Raw genomic sequence first — 18,702 nt, 5'->3', positions numbered from 1 at the left:
ATGATGTTTTGTTAACCAAATAAGGAAATGAAATGAATTGTTAAAATATCCAAGTAATTAATTAGGTCAATTCATTGCATTGTCCTTTACTTCAATGCTATATTATCTGAATCTTTACATGTGAATTTTATATCATTACTTTAGATATAACATTACTATATTGCAACATTGTAATTAATGTTTATATCATTACAAGACCTGAAGTAACTATTAAGACCAATGTGCAAGCAAAAGTATAATTAACGATGATATACACAAGTTTTGTGTCTAAATAAAATGATTACTAAAGGTCTAAATTTAAATTATTAGATAATTAAAGTTGTGAGAAATGAAATGTCTTTTAAAAGCAAGGAACAATTTGTGCCTTTAGGGATAAACAATGCTAATACGCACTAATTTCAAAACTTTCCATGGATACCGACATGACTTTATGTTTTTCACATCTAAAGATAGCGACAACACCACTATCTTCAGTAATTGTGGCGTGAAGCCTTAACACATTCTCTCATATCCATTTGATTTGTAATTAATCTCATTTTAATGATCACCCCTGTGTTAATCGTTTATGTTATAATTCAACTTTGACTAGTTAATCCAAAAATCTAGCTACACATACATTATACAGTACACTTTGTTTTCTTTACAAGAATTTTCACGAACCAGTTACTACAAAAAGTAAAACGTATTTTAATCAAACAAAAAAAAAACGTAACTGATGTTGTAATGTCAACTTCGTCCTCGGCATAATCGAAACTGCAACCTCTATTTTGTTTTATTCGTTTTTTTTTTCTAGAATTAATACCACATTTGGTGCCTAGTATTTTGGATTAATGTAGGTTTCGATGTGAGATACTACTTCTTTAGTTTTGGTGAAAGAATTGATGTGAAAAGTGTTGTGATTGATGGTATTCTGAGCTATGTAGCTTAAAAGCAACAAAGTGATATTGTCTAACGTTTGTGACTCAAAAGTCTCATACTTGCTTCAAAGTCTTAATTTGAAGTATCTCTCATATAACACACGCTTGACACGCAGGCACAAACATACACACTGTATGTAACACACATATTTTTTTTTTGTTTTTTATTGCTACCATCTTTGTTTTCTTATTATTTATTAGTCTTTTTTTAATATTCAATGCTATTTTGACTCTAGTGTAAAATGAAACTGAAAAATCAATTAAAGATACGAACTATTTTCGACGAGGTCAAAGTCAAAAACATTAATATACTGCACTTTTCACCAAACAAGGTCGTCCGTCCGATTGCACTCGTCTTCTTTTAAGATTTGTATAACAACAGATAAAATAAAAGTCCCAATGCTAACCACAGAAGCACTTATATTTTTCGTAATACATTTTTAGTTCCTTATTGCATGCTTTGCCTTAATATTTGATGAAATTTAAAAGATACCAGATAGGGATCATCTTGGGAGTGCCCCCGTTAATTATTAGCACTTGACTACTTGAGTGGAAAAAATGAGTCGAACATCGACGTTCGTTAATTCGGAAATCTCATGGCCTTTTGACTGCACTAGTGGTTACATAATCTTCCTTTCATCGAGAATGTGTTGTTGTAATGTTTCCTTGTTTTTTTTTATCTTTTGTTTTGCCAATGTACATATTCTAGGTCTTATAATATGTAACACCTAAACTTTTCATCTAATGATGTTAACTGTTTAGCAAATAATTCAAACAGTTAGTTCAAACTTCAAAAGCATAAGATTTCTAAAAAATTCTTTGTAAAGTTCACATGGCGTGGTATACTGTGATTCGTGAAGGACCCTAAATTTTTTGACATAAGGAAAAAGTGTAGTAAGAAAGAAAAAAACTAGGCTCATGTGATTCTCACGAGAGTTAGTAAACCAAAATAATAACATATGGACTTTGAATATTACTGAAAGTCCACGAAAAACTCTTGTAAAATTATTTGATATAAGGGTTTTTCTTTTTGTATTCGCAGAGGGCCTCCATAAAAGTTGAACGGACGGTTCTATATATGTATAATTTGGATCAAACTCAAATACAAAAATTTATATAGTTTGCCAATTACAAGTAAAATCTACAATGTTTGAAGAAGAAAAATTATACGGTAAAATCTGATTTTAATTTTGATTTAATAATAGCGACTATACAATCACATATATCTGCTTCCACCATTTTCTTTTTTACTTTGTTTCCACTTGGGATAGCAACGAAATGCTTTAAACAAACTGTTTGTTTAGGGTAATTGTTAAAAGAAATATTTAATACACTCTATTCCACTAGGTCCCTTTATCTTCTGAGAAGATGTATCAGTATGACTGGTCAATATTTGCTTCCTTATTCAACCATACGAAAGTGTATCTAATGTAAAGTACAGTTTAAACTTTAAACAAGTTGTATAAGTTTTTGAAAGAAACTGAGAACAAATGCTTATAAATGTCGTATTCACATAACAAATGTAAATCCGACAACTCGGTCAAGGCCACCCAATCTAGCGGCCTCATACATCATAGTTACCTTTGCTTTACTTAAATTTCCTTCACCAAATATCTTCGTTTTGGACATTTTGTGAGTTTCTATCATTTCTCTTGATTTCAAGGGTGAATGAATATTATAATTAATGATATTAGATGATGTTTCGTTGAAAAATAGTATGTTGGAAAAAGTTTAAATTAATATTTCGCATATATTTACATCATGAAACTTTAAGAGTTACCAATTCAAAATTGATCTTTAGAGTGTAACATTTAGTTGGTTGTTTTATAATCACTAGGTTAGACCCGCGCTACGCTGCGGGATACTTTTTGTAATTATTTTTAGATTATTGAATTATTGAAAATATAATTTTTAAAAAAATTAGATTCGCTGTAAAAACTATGGTTTATACAATGATAAGATAAAAGATGCATTAATAAAATAAAGATAGAGAAATTTCAAATTTAAGATGATTTATAAATATTTACATTTAAATCGGATAGACTTAAATACTTAATTGTATAAATAGACTAACTAACTCTAATGTATGTTCTGTTTTATTTTCTTTAAATTTTGTGGAACAGATATATTATTAATATAGTTTGAATTTGTAATGTACTTTTTGTAGTTTATACAAATTTAGTCACATAAATATATAGTGTTTTTTTATGGTCAAAATTTTTATTATCAAGCACAATTTATTACAATGGTTTAGCATTCTTAAACTGCAATCTCAAAAACAAACTTTCCAAAAACTTAATTCCAGATAAAACAAAATAAATGCAACAATACCATGAATATGAGCTCACATATTCAATTAGTTCATAAAATAATTCAATATTATATCAAAAGCAAACACTATTGAGCTAAATCCTATAATTCCATACCAATTTGGACAATGTTCACGAGCCAGAACTTGTTTACATTATATTAAAGCTTCCAACTTTATTCATAATCTTCAATCACCTAACAAATAAATACTCTGAAAGTGTCAAATTTTCCTTTTACCCTAGAATCATGGCGTATGCCAAATTCGTAACGAGATTCAATCGGAAAAACTCAAAATTTCTCTTCTATCCAAAACTATGAACACAAAGATAAATCCAAAAAAAAAAACTCATAAAAAGTCTTAGATTCGAAAATAACAACACATTTTATTTTCCACATGATCCACAGTCTTGGCTTTTGCTTAACTCGATGGAATTCGAATTAAAAAAAAAATAGAAAGAGGCAGCTGCTAGAAGTGGGAATTTTTTTATTTAGATTTATTAGACCATCTACATTTTATGGTTCTCTCAAAATAATACATTAATTGTTTTTTATATTATTATATATCATTCACGCAAACGGAAATATGCAAGGACAGGTTGATCTAGTATTTAAAGACACCCACCTTACCCAAAAAAAAAAAACAATTGGTCAATATGGTCTCAAGAAGCCTTCATAAATCAATTTTCACAAGTTTGATACAACAATATAAAAAAAACTGGGAAGTTTTTTTTCTTGGCGTAGACCCAATTAATATATCTTGAAACTTTTACATTTTCAAGATTTGGTAGTAACAATCATTTATTTTTATATGAAGAAAGGCACGTTACTTGATAAAATCAAATTAATCATATTTATTTTGCTTTGTCCATGTAATTAAAAAAAAGCTGAGCTGTATTAATTGTCTTAATTTGATAGATTGTTATTTTTACTGAAGTGTCAACACCTGCTTCAATACAGAAGCTGAGGTGTCAAGCTCTGAAGAGAAACACTCCATCTTTTATTGTATTGATTGTGAATCTATAACTTAGATCTATGGACACCGAGTGAGAGGCCTACCACTCTTTTATAAGCTATATAAGTAGCCGGCGTTTTAAGTGCCATGGGTCCTGGCCAAGAGCGTTATGCAGAGGAAGGGAAACGCCTAAACTAAGTGATTGGTAACCTGATTTCTTTTCTTTTCTTGTAGAGAAATAAAGAGATGATATGTAGCAAATCTATACTAATAGTGTATCCATTGTGCTAATGTGGACACTTTCATAATTTGTAAGTGTAGATTTATGATTTTGTCACAACGTTAACATTGTAAATAACATTCTCCATATGGTTAATCTAAAAAATCATGAAAAACATTCAAAAACTATATTTGGATAAGAAAAATTAAGTAGTTAGTTTTTTCAAAGTTTATAAGTAAGGGTTAACTAGGTACCAACCCGCACTATGTGCGGGATAAATTGATTTAAATAAAATATTAGATAATAACCCGCGCTGGTAGCGCGAAATTTTTTTTTTATTTTGTGATTTGTTAATATTATGTTTATGTTGTATCATTCATTTACATGTTATATAATATAGTACTATATGGTGAATTTTGATCTATATTAAACTACTAATAGGTAGGCCTGGAAACTACTACCGATACCCGTATTGGACCCGTTTTTCGGTTTGTATCCATCCCGAAAAATATACCCGTAGCTTTAGGGTCGAGTGAATGGTATAATAATTATATTATCCATAAATAATGATCGAGTATCGGATATTAATTTAATTTTTGAGCGTCTCGTTACCCGTTTTATTACCCGACTCATAAATATAGGTTAATATTTTGTAGAATAATGTTACCAGCGTGAGGAAATATTTATGTAAATTTGGATTTGTTTGTTACAAAATAATAGTAGAAAATTTATTAATTCTATACATTTTATAAAATCATATATTTAATTTACTTAAGGTCATACTCTGATTTCGACCCATAGTTGGTACTACTATTTGGGTTTGGTGCAATATCAAATTCGTTAATTATACATTCGGTAAAGCCAAAAAAATCCAACATAACATGTATTGACCCATGATTTGATATTACAAATTGATGTAATCGTGTTTAGAGATCTTAATATACTAAATTTACAAATTGAAGTTATTGGTATAACATGTTGTATATTAATTTTATAGGTGAAAATTACAATTAGGTTATGTATATTATCAATATTATACACTTAGTATTGTTTATATAGTGAATATTGTGTATAAACAATTAAGTTTTAGCCAATTAAATAGTTTGTTATTATTTCCTAAGATTTATGAAACAATAAATAGATTTTATTATTTTGTAAACAAATCTAAACTTTTCTTTTGTTAGTTATTAGAATAATTAAAATATAATAGCATTTTCGTAATATGTCACATCAGAACTGGTTAATTTTTTAACAACATAGCTTAAATAAGTATATAGATATATTTTAAAAATATAAACAATGTTGTATCCTAATTTTAATATATATATTTGTTATTATTAAATGATTTAGATATGTAAATATTTAATCTTAGTTTTATAAATAAATTTAATTTTATAGTTCTCTAAATAGTTTGTTATTGTTTCCTAAGATTTCTGAAACAATAAATAGAATATGTTTAATTATTTTATTACATAATTTCGAAATAATTTTATTATTATTTTATTAAATAATTTCAAAATAGTTTTATTAATGATTTCTTGTAATCTAATAAATTAATAATTACTATTTGTTTGGATAATCATTTTCAGGTTACAACAAATTAATATTAAGATTCTGTTATAATATTTTGTATTAAAATACAGTGGTATTTTGTGTAATATTTTACATGGAGTAGGGTTATTTGTTTAAAGGGTTGCTTAAATAAGTATATAGATTATGAGTAAAATTATTATTTAAGATTTAAGATTCGTTTGTATAAAACAAAATATGTAAGTAAAGTTTTTTTCCGTTTATTCAAATTTCTTTTCTATAAAATATGTTTTACCCGTGAAATATTTGAACTTGGAAAATAATTTTAATGTGGTATAGAAAGTTTTGATGTCTTTTGTGTTTCTAAAAATCAAATTTACATATTTTATGTTTGACATTATTATTTATATCACTATACCATTAAATAGATAAAGCAATATTTTTTAGACTAATCGATTTAATTTCAACTAATCTTAAGTTTAAAAATGCAATGAGAAAAATGATAAAAGTGGTAAAGAAATGAATAAGTTTTTTTCTTGTTTGTGAAATATAATTTACTTTTAATAACTAAATAGGTTATAAAAATGATAATTAATACATTTTTGGATTTAATATTTAATCAAATATTTAAAAACTAATAGAAAAAAATATTGGTTATAATATTTCAATAGCATATTTATATAAATAATACTCCCTCTGTTCTAGTTTAACTGTCATTTAAGGTTTTTGCACACAAATTAAGGAAACTATTAAATTTTATGTTTTGCCCTTCATTAATATATTTTATAATTTTTTCATTGGTTGAAACTTTAAAACAGCAGGGATAAGATTGAAATATTCATCAAACATCTGCATTGAAAATCTAAAACGACAACTAATATGAAACAAAAATTAAATCATAAAACGACAAATAAATTAGAATGGAAGGAGTAATAAGAAGAAAGAGCATTTATTAGAAAATGTACAGGAGCTTTGTAATCGCCAACACCTCAGCTTTTTTGTGAAAGTGCTTCTCTATTAATATATAGGGGATACTGTGTTTAAAATCTAAAGGGCCTAACAAAACCAATGGGCTTTTATAACACTGGCCTTTCCTATAACCATCGTCAAGTTACACTTTCGTATGGTTTTAATGTAAAGTACAGTTTAAACACGTAGTATAACATTTGAAACTTGGTTTTCAAGTGGTAATTAATTTTAGATAACAAGAGTGATGGTATTCCTAGTCTTTTATTTGGGGTCCCTTGACAGCCTTGGGTTCGTTCATTACCTTAAACATTAATGTCCATCTCACTATATGTCTAAAACAAAATGTCATAATGGGCTCCTCACTTGTCCCATATCCGATCATTTATCTTTTTTTTTTTTAACGTCCGAGCATTTATCCAAGGAATTAATTTTCTTGTGCTCCTATCCCAAAAATTATTTTCTTGTTTCCCCTTCCTATAATATTTAATTTATTTTCTTTTTATTTTTAATGGAAAAATTGGTGAATAACTATAAAATTTTTACAAGTTTGATTCTATATTTGAATGTAGAAAGTATTATATATATTTAACATTGTTTTCAATTTTTTTTTATATATAAAAAATATTTGTTTTACATTTCTTGCCTTTTGAATATATTCATATTTATTTTTTAAATTTGCATAGTTAAATTTAAATTCACATATGTTGGTTTTAACAAAACAATCAACTTTATTTGAGAATTAGATGTTCCTATTCATTTTTAAACGATCAATGTGTAACATATAAGCATTTTATCTTGCAATCACAAGTTTCATTTTCATTGCTTAACTCCATGGTTAAACTATAATATATGTTGTCCTATTTGTAGGAATAACAACATACTTATTTAATTTATTTAAAAGAGCAGATGATTAATCGAAATAAACATTTCTCCAAATTTTATAATTCAATTAGTGAGTGTACTAAAATACTATGTCACTTCAAATTTAGAAGGAAACACTTGGTATTTCTTTTTAAAAAAGTCAAGACATATATAAAAATTTATTAATATTTAACTCACTTTAAAGACATTAAAGGTCATTTAACTCAAAAATAATTTCTATCCAATAATTTCATACATTCCTCCTACAAATAAAAAAAATATATATATATATATGTTCAAGATTGTATTTAAATATTACATAATTTTTAGTTAGCTAAATTTATAGTCACATATATACAATATATATCGTTTCTCCTCCAGCACATATATACAATATATATCGTTTAGTTAGCTAAATTTTTAGTTAGCAAAATTTATAGTCACTCCTCCAGCAGCCTCAATCGCTTCTCCTCCTCCTGAAACAATCACATCTCCTCCGCCAGTAGCAATGGGTGAAGCAACTCCGCCTCATTCACCATCAGAAATCTCTCCTCCTCGGCCAACATCAAACGAAGAACAGCTTAATCCCCCATGGCTACCACAGGTAAATAGAATGAAATTGGTCGGTAGGAGTGGAATAGGGACCTTTGTGTTTTGGTACAAATAAGGTTGCTTGTACAACTACGGGTACAACTATTCATTACAGTTGTCTTTGTGGATTTGCAGGATAATGATGAGGATACTCAACCAATACATCCAGAGTTTTACTTAGACCAAAGCAATTATACAAAGTGTTGTAAGTTATCATCAAGGTCCGAAGAGAACAAAACCATAGCTGAGTTAGAGAAAATCCTTGGGGAAGATGAGAAGGATTGGTTTCGTTTACACCCGCAATTTCAGCATATTTGGGACATGCATAGGGAGGAGAACCACAAGTATACGGGTATGTGGTTACTTTTGCTTCGAACGGTTTGTATGGACAAAGATAGGATTTGTTAGTTTGTGGTGAATGGAGTTCCCATCAGGTATTCGCTTTTGCTTAGAGAATATGGCCTCATGTGTGGTTTAAATTAAGATTTGCTTCGAACGGTTTGTATGGACAAAGATAGGATTTGTTGGTTTGTGGTGAATGGAGTTCCCATCAGGTATTCGCTTTTGCTTAGAGAACATGGCCTCATGTGTGGTTTAAATTAAGATTTGCTTCGAACGGTTTGTATGGACAAAGATAAGAGTTGTTGGTTTGTGGTGAATGGAGTTCCCAAAGAAGAAGAAGAAGAAGATATATTTATCCAGCTCCACATGCATTATATCAAATTTAGCTTGGTTCCATTCTAGATAACACAAAAGATCATCATCATCAAAGATATATATTGGTTTTTTAGGATTCACTGAAACTGGAATGTAGCTAAACTTCATCTTCGTCCCTGCAGCTACCATCATCTTTTTGCATATCTTATCAACCAATGCAGAATAAGTAACATGCTCAATAGGTGCTTTCATCAAAAGAGCATGTCGAACATCTTCTCTTGAAATCCATTGTACTTCATCTCCATTGTTTAAATAATTTCCCCCATAATCAAAATGAATGAATGTGCGAAGATTATTATTCATTACTCCCTGCAAATAGAATACAAACTAACATTAGAACAGTTTCCGCTTTCCTTCAGTTTTACCAGTTGTATCAGTTAATATATGTTGTACCTACATCTGCAAAAACGAGAAAACCTAATCCAATTTCTATGTAGCTCGATTCAACCACTAGGTCCATAAATTATAAACGTACTATGACTCTAATAGACTTCAACAAATGAGAATTAACAAGATTAACAAACAAAAAAAATGAATTTATAACAAATCTAAGAATATCCCCAAATTAGAACACATTACAAATCTAACACATCAACACTACCTACACAGAAAAATGACTTTTGCATACTTGGACAATTACAATATATTGAATTCATACATCTTACTATTGATTGTGCTTAAACATATATGCAGTTTTAAAATATATGAATTTCATACATAAACTTTTGATTTTGTGTCTAAATATACATAAACTTATTTAATGAGTAACTCTGTTAGTCTTTCCGTTAAATCAATATGACGTGGAGTCTACGTGTCCAAAAATAATGAAACGACGCCATTTTGGATTAAATTGAAAAATTAAAATTCAACCAAATTGAGTAAGGCTACATTTGAACCCCCGACCTCTGTACGTCAATGGAAGCTAAATACCACTGATCTACATAAGTTTTTCTTATAATTATAACGAATATATATAGATATATATATATATATATAATAACAATGGTGGCACATCATCTTCTTCTCCCTAACCCTACTTCTTCCTCCTCGCCATTGTGGAGATGTGGCGGAACGTGTCGAGCGTAGCTGCCCAATTGAAGACGGCGAAGTCATAATTTAGCGAAGAGAGAATGGTGACGGTGACCGAGCTTCGAACGGAGGAACCTGAGGAGAGTTTGTGGAGTTAGGGTTTCGTGATGACTGGTGATGGAGATTGTTCTCAAGGAAGTTGTCGAAATTGGAGTGCTTGGAAGATGGAGAAAGAGTAAGAGTCGGAGCAATTGAGGTCTCCGGGAATTTTGGAGGAGGAATAGGTATTCTGTAAATCTCTGGTGACGGCGGAGTGATCGCGCCGGGAGAAGACTGGACTTTGAGACGAGATTGATAATGTTCTTCTTATTCCATCGCCTTACTCTTTGTTTTGTCAAACAAATCGGAAAACAAAATTAAGTCCCAACTTTTAACGATTTTGGATTCAACTAAACTGGAATAAACCAAGATTTAATCCATTTTTTAAACCCTAGAAAATCTAGAACCAGAAACGCTTCTAGTGAAGAATATGTGGGGTTAGGGGGAAGAAGATGGACCGTCATTGTTACATATATATATATATATATATATATATAATCCACGAATTTAGTAAAGATTATGTAGCTCAGTGGGATTTAGCTTCCATTTGTACATTAAATGTCAAGGGTTCTATGGTAGCTTTAGCCATTTTAGTTCAATTTTAATTTTTCAACTTAATGCAAAACGACGTCGTTTCATTATTTATGGACACGTGGAATCCACGTCATAGTGACTTAGCGGAAAGATTAACAAAGTTACTCATTAAACATGTTTATGTATATTTAGGCACAAAATTAAAAGTTTATGTATGGAATTCAAATATTTTAAAACTGCATGTATGTTTAAGCATAGTCAATAGTTCTATGTATAAATTCAACATATTGTAATTGTGCAGGTATTCAAAAGCCGTTTTTCCCTACCTACACTATAAACAAGTTTCAAATACGTTAAAATTGAACAAAAACAGTTGAATAAACCAAGAAATTACCTAAAACGAGCTTCAATGAAGCTTCAATGGTTAAAAAAATTTCTTTCGTGGGTCGTACGGATGGTTGGTTTTAAGTTGGGAAAGAGATGAATTGTGATTGGTTTGTTTTTTTTCTTTTTAAAAAATATATTCAATATATCTACTTTAATTAAATAATGCAAAACAAGACAAAAAGCAAAACTGAGATTAAGAATTATTGTAAAAGTAGAGAAGTATGTATAATTAAGATGGATAATGTAGAAAATAATTTTTGGGATAAGGGTACAAGAGAATTAAATCCTTTATCTAAGACGCCTCTATCCCATTCAATAAATTGATCTACATTTAAAGATAATTATTGATTTGTGTGTCACTCATCAAGTTTGAAGAGAAATCGTTTTCAAAAAGATGGTTGTTGTCTTGTTGAGGTAATTAGAAGAAGGAAAACGTGAGCAATATGAGACTTATCTGTGAACCGGTTCTCGGTTCTGTTCAGAAATAGTTTACTGCCATAACATGTGTGGATTTCTTAACATTAAAACCCAAAAAGAAAAAAGAAAAAAAAAGTCTGGATTTTATAGTTCTTTATGTGAATAAGTGTTGAAACAGGAGTTTTGTGAAAGATGTTGAAACTGTAACTGGAAACTACAGTTGGAACTAGAGTTGCATACAGAGAATATATCCATGAAAATTCAAATGAGAAAAATTAATAGTATTTAACGTGATTACGTGAGAACCAATATATTAAATTCTAATAGAGATAATTTTAGTGGGCATGCTTTAAGTAGTTTGGAAAATACATGTGTCGAAATCATTGAGTGTAAGAGATTTCAACCTTTTATTAGAAAACTTCAGTATCAGACTAACAAGAAGTTGTCTTAGAACCGAATATATCATTTAAAGTAAACGTGTATCGATTGTTTACAGTTTTTCAGTAAATATAATTGGGGAAAGTATTTTGTTTGTGGTTCTTATTATCTCTATTCTCTACACAATACAAATGTATTGTATACAAAATACGTCCATGATCACTACCTTGGAATATCATCGATATCCACATTTCGTTCACTACAAGAAAACATGATTTTTCCGACTACATTTGGCGACTATATATGTAGTCACCAAATTGTGCGACTAATTAGCGACTATTATGTGACTCTTTTACGACAACAAAAAAATAGTCGTACAATAGTCGCTCTTTTGCGACCAGATACAGTAATCACATATTAGTCACCAAATTAGCGACTAATTTATGACTATTTTACATACACAAAACTTTAGTCACAACATAGTCGTAAAATAGTCGCTAATTTGGTGACTAATATGACTAACTATGCGAGTCGCAAATTAGTCGGATATTAGTCAATATTTGGTACCATCAAACGAAGATTTAATGCGGAAAACATTAGTCGCAAAATAGTCGAATATCAGTCGCTATTTAGTACCACAAAAATAAGATGTGATACTATTTTTCAAAAAAAAATTAACCCCATAAACTCCAAATCTTGAACTTTAAACTCTTTTAATCTTATAAATTAATTTATAAACCAGAAGATAAATATAATATAATATATATACATATCTACATAAAACAGAGAAGAGGCATAGGGGACAGATATACAAGAGGCCACCAAATTTGTTGAATTTGTAAATACATACATTTTTTTTTTCAATTATGTTTTTGTTGTTGTTAAAAGTCTTTTTCTTCACTAAAAATTGGCAACAAGTAATTATGTCATCCATATTTAATCCAGTTCTCCATTTATTTTTGGCTTAATAAACTTTCAAATATGAAGTTTGATTTTCTAGTCTATTAATTTAAAAATATTTATATAATCATAATTAAATAAACTTTTGATCATCTCAAACTTTTGTGAATAAACAATATTTTATAGTTCTTAAAATAATTTTACAGTCCAATGCATAAATTTACCACCAGGTGTACTACTAATACTTTATTACTTTATAAAGCTTAAATCCCCCTATGTGAAAATTATAATGTAAAGTTATCGCAAATCACCAAAATTTACCCCAAAAAATAAGAAAAAGCTTCTCATTGGCTGATCCTAAATGACAAGGATTTGCCTTTTGGTTTACTATCTACCGTTGATAGTGTCAATCCAACGGACAGAAATCCTCTCATCCTTTTCCTTCTCAATTTTCCCCCTTCTCCTCATTGTCACTTTCTTTTCTTTCCTCGCCTTCTTCTCTTCGTCAAGTTGAAGTGAAATCGAAAAAACCAGAAGATTAACCAGGAGTTATGCAAGTAATGGAAGAGTTCTAGAAGGTTAGTTACATGAATTTAAACATGGAGATATATCTAGGGAAATCTGATAATTATATGGGTTTTGTTGCAGATCTGAAATATTAGTGTTAACGACGAGGACTAATATCGACAAGACCATCACCACTACTCAGCGGAGAGACACCGTCGTGAAAGTCACCACTTCTCCGTTTTCTTCTTCACCAAAAGACCAAGCCCAAGCTATATGAAGATAGTAACAACAGAGAAGAACCATAGACGGACATCTCACGACTCCGACCATGAAGTCTGGCTGTCGGCGTGGCCAGATCGGAGAACACGATGAGGGTGTTTTAATAGAGGCGGCTAAACTTAATTTTGTTTCGAGAGTGAAAAGAGATTTTTATTATGTTTAAAGAGATTTTTGGTATTTTGTTTTTTGTAATGAATTTAAGAAATAAAAATAAAATAATTTTAATAATTTTCTTGATTTATATAATAAAATAAATTTGATTTTTTTTTCTAGGTTAGTCGCTAAAAAGTCCCTAATATACATCTACTTTTATTCATGATTATTAATCGTATATTAGTCATTAATTAGTCGATAAATTTAGCGACTAATTTTATGACTATTAATTCTAGCGACTCTCGATTAACGACTACTGGTTTTAGTCGCTATTTAGTCGTAACACACCGTTTAGTGACTAAATAGTGACTAATAATGCAGTCGCTATTTGGCTGTTTTCTTGTAGTGGTTTGATTTTTTCGTATATGTTGTGTAGGGATTAAAACACTAATAGTCATTCCCAAGTTAAACACCTCCTCTCCTATTTGACATTTTCAACGAGAATCTCTTTATATTTTGTCATTAGTGTTTCATATCTTAGTTTCAATCGCATATTCGTAGTAATTACGTATTTGTGTACGTAACAGCAACACATGCGAATGCGATGCAAAGACGACGTACGTGTACTAAGTTGGACCGCCCACTCCACTCTCCCCATGTACGATGGAAATTTATTGCAGAACCGGCCGGTTCTGGTCAAACAAAAATAAAAATAATATCCACACGATTAGAACAAAACAAATCTATGCAATTATGAACTACCACTATAAAAGGAATCAAAAGAGAAAACAACTAGCATATGTATTGGGAAAGGAACAACCAGTTGAAATTGGCGAAAGGAACAACCACTTATTATTGTTGTTGATTTCAACTGGTAAAGCATGTAAAACGACTGAACACAAAAAATGATGGTTGTTGTTTAATTTGATCGTTCTCCTTTTAAGTTTTGTTTTTTTAGCTGTTCATTTTATTCATTGTGCTGTTTTAGGTAATTTTTTTGAAGCATCACATATAATCAGTTCTTTTTATTTCTTTTGTAACCAGAAGATACCCTTCTTTTAATCCGCTCTTCGTCAAAATCATTTGAAAACACTCTAAATTCATATACGCAAGTAGACTTTTTATAAGCCCGATAAATTGGAAGTCGAGCTCCCATAACCGCTCTTAGATTCGTGTTGCGTTATGACCCCAAGGCTCATGCTACGTTAGTCTCGTCGTCGATTTGGTCTTCCGAGAAAGGTTGCATGCTTTGATATATTTAGGGACACATACCGGGAAGATGGGCTTTCTACGTGCCACCAGATCCACCATGGTCGAAACGGTGGCTAAGTGACGTCAAGTAATATATACAGGATTAGGCTGTTGAACAAAATGGCAAGATATAAAATGAATGAAAGCTCTAATCTATATATAATAGCAAACCCACTTTTTTGTGTCAATTTTTAATCCAACGGATGAGATTAGTTCCAGTTTTAATCCAACGGTTTAAAATTATTAATCGTGTTTTTTGGTCGCACCCCCATCTTTCAAAAATCACACCTCTTAGTCTTTGTATCTCTTTGTTGTACCTCCTGGTTTCAAAAATCACATCCATTAATTTTTACACCTTTTAAATCATACCTCTTAGTCTTTGCATCTCTTTGTTGTACCTCCTGGTTTCAAAAATCACATCCATTAATTTTTACACCTTTTAAATCACACCTCTTAGTCTTTCCATCTCTTTGTTGTACCTTCTGGTTTCAAAAATCACATCCATTAATTTTTACACTTTTTAAATCACACCTCTTAGTCTTTGCATCTCTTTGTTGTACCTCCTAGTTTCAAAAATCACATCCATTAATTTTTACACCTTTTAAATCACACCTCCTTAGTCTTTGCATCTCTTTGTTGTACCTCCTGGTTTCAAAAATCACATCCATTAATTTTTACACCTTTTAAATCACACCTCTTAGTCTTTGCATCTCTTTGTTGTACCTCCTGGTTTCCAAAATCACATCCATTAATTTTTACACCTTTTAAATCACACCTCTTAGTCTTTGCATCTCTTTGTTGTACCTCCTGGTTTCAAATATCACATCCATTAATTTTTACACCTTTAAATCACACCTCCTTAGTCTTTGCATCTCTTTGTTGTACCTCCTGGTTTCAAAGATCACATCTATTAATTTTTACACCTTTTAATTTCACACCTCTATGTGTTACACCTCTTTGTTGTACCTCCATGTTTCACATCTATTAATTTTTACACCTTCATTTCACACCTCTATGTCTTACACCTCTTTGTTTATTATATATAAACTTTTCTTGACTACATAAACAAGTTTCGAAAAATTATTTTCTGAGTACTAAAGAATTGTATTATTGAAAATTTTTTTTAACATTCAAGCATCAATCTCTACTTCAAGGTAATTTAATATTTTTGCTGCGAATGACCTGTAGTGTTTCTCGGTTAGATTATTATTACTGTTAGTCGACACTATTAAGTTCATACATTAATCTTAGTTTTGTTAACTTTTAGTCTCTTCAAAATTTTTAGCCTTTCCGGTTTTCATGTTTTTGCATGGCTAATATTATTAAGTACGTGTGCCATATTTTTGCATGGCTAATATTTTTGATTCTCAATGTGCAGATTTTATTTTTTGACTTTCTGGAAAAAGCAAAACCAAGATACAAGAGGCATGATGATATGCAGTGATGCTAGAGCTACGGATAAGCCAAATTTTTTTAACAAACATGGTATAATTATAATATGTTCTTATTTTAACCTATTTATTTTTTCTAACAAACATGGTATAAATGTTATTATTTTTTTTTTTCCATTAGATGTTCATGATCCAGGTTAGTTTACATTTTTTGTAAATAAAGTTTTTAAAAATTTTAGTTGAATTATAATTTCTTATACTTTCTGGGTGTCAAACATTTTGATAATATATAGAAATATTACAAATGAGCATGGAAATAGAGAGTGCCGAAGAAAAAGCCAGACATACTTGTGACAACACAAAATCAAATTCTAGAAAGCGTAAGCACGACCAAATGACAAGTCAAGTTAGAAAGAAAAGATCTACTAAAGGTAACTTATTTAGTCTTTGATGACTTTCTAATCTGTATATACAACTTTTTAAAAATATAATGTATAACAGTCACTTTTAGAGTGATCTGGAATGCCAAAAAAAAAAAATGCAAGAAATTTATAAAATTAGTGTTTAACCTAAAGAAGAGAACATCAAAAGGTGAGATATTATTATCACATGTTTCACCACATCGACTTCGTTTTCGCTGTCGTTTATTGAAGAACATGATGGTACCGATTCATAGACATAAGTGGGAAATCAAATAAAAGAGGATGCAGCCTGGATGGAGCGCAGCCGACATGGTGGAATGGGATGGATTGGGAGAGACCAACATAAAATCCTCTGTTCTATATTTTATTGATTTTCTGAACTTTTGTAGTTTAATTGAATTGCTTTGATTGAATAGCTGATGAGTTTACAAGTTTTTGTCTATATGCATTCTTAGTCTGTTACGTCTTGATTTTTTTTCTTTTCCAAAGAGGAATATGTGATTTGAAGCAAATATTACAAATCAATGTATCAAATGTGTTAGTAGGAAATAAAGCATTCAAGATTAACCCATTAAAAGGGAGGAAAGAAGGGGTCTTTTGAGGGAAAACGTGAGACCAACATGCATGGAACTGTGGAAAGCATTACAGCCAAATATATATCTCTAAAAGTTGTAGCTGAAGAATGTGAGTTACTCTATACTAACCAATTAGGTTTGATTGGTCGGTCATATAAAACTCGGTTTTGTACATATCTAAAAGTGAGAGAAAAAAACATCCACAAGCATAAGTGAAATTTCATATATGGTTAAAAGTAATGTTCATAGTAAATCATTTGTATACAAACTCCACTTGCTTACAGCATCGTAATATTGATTGCAATTTGTGAATCAGTAATCTATGGAAAGAGAAATCACGTATCAAAGTGAAAGGGAAACGAAACTCAATCCAGCCATCTACTCCGATCCCAATCTTCGACCTTCCTTCGACAAGTGGCATTTAGTACTTTCTCGATATAGTAACTAAACCAAGAGAGAAGCAGCCTCGTATGTATTTCGATTGATAATGATCAACAACAAAGACAATTTCTAATAGCGAATTAAGAAAGGATACCAATATATAGCACCATATGGTCGAAGACAAACATAAGTGCAATTTTATATATGGTTAAAAGTAATGTTCATAGTAAATCAAGCTCTAAAAAATGCTAACTTTTGTATGTGACAACATAAAATATAATAACATTGAAATGAATCTTTGGCTTTTTAATCAGCAGAAAGCAATAGCAAGAAGTGAAAACGATCAAATTGATTGAGAAAAGAAAGAATTTAGGATGAATTACAAATGTTAAATTTCAATTTAAGATTTTCACCTCCCCGTGCGGCAACGCACGAGTCGCTTTCCTAGTTAATAATAAAATTAAACTAAGTGTTATTTAAAAAAACAAAAAGAAAAACTCACAAGTATTTCTATTTGGAACAAACGAAAATTTCGAAATAAAAGGTTTGTTATAGCCTATATAACTTATAGGCTTGTAGCCGGAGGGAGATACATTACCATTTTAGTCAAAACACATCACAATATACTTGAAAATAAAATAATTTAGAGATATAGTTTCTTCAAATCTAGACGTCAGAAAAAAAAATATAAAATCTAAACCTAACTCTGAGGCTATACTTTATAGACAGATTAACTGATCTCATTAATTTCTTTTAACAAATTTCTGAGTCATGTTGTAACTTTAATTGACCCATTACATTGTTCAATATCTCTATTATGGTATAACTTTTGGAGATAACAGAAGAAAAAAATCTATTACGGATAAGAGTTTAGAGTAAAGAGACGAGGAACCTCTCTTTCTATTGATATTGGTTCAATGATTAAAAGTTAAAACAACACATGTCTTCTTTATCTTCATACCTTCACGAGGATCATAACTACACTCACCGTG

This window comes from Camelina sativa, chromosome 5, assembly GCF_030686135.1.
Source record: "Camelina sativa cultivar CO46 ecotype springtype chromosome 5, ASM3068613v1".
Classification (NCBI taxonomy): domain Eukaryota; kingdom Viridiplantae; phylum Streptophyta; class Magnoliopsida; order Brassicales; family Brassicaceae; genus Camelina; species Camelina sativa.
This window is presented reverse-complemented; position numbering follows the sequence as displayed.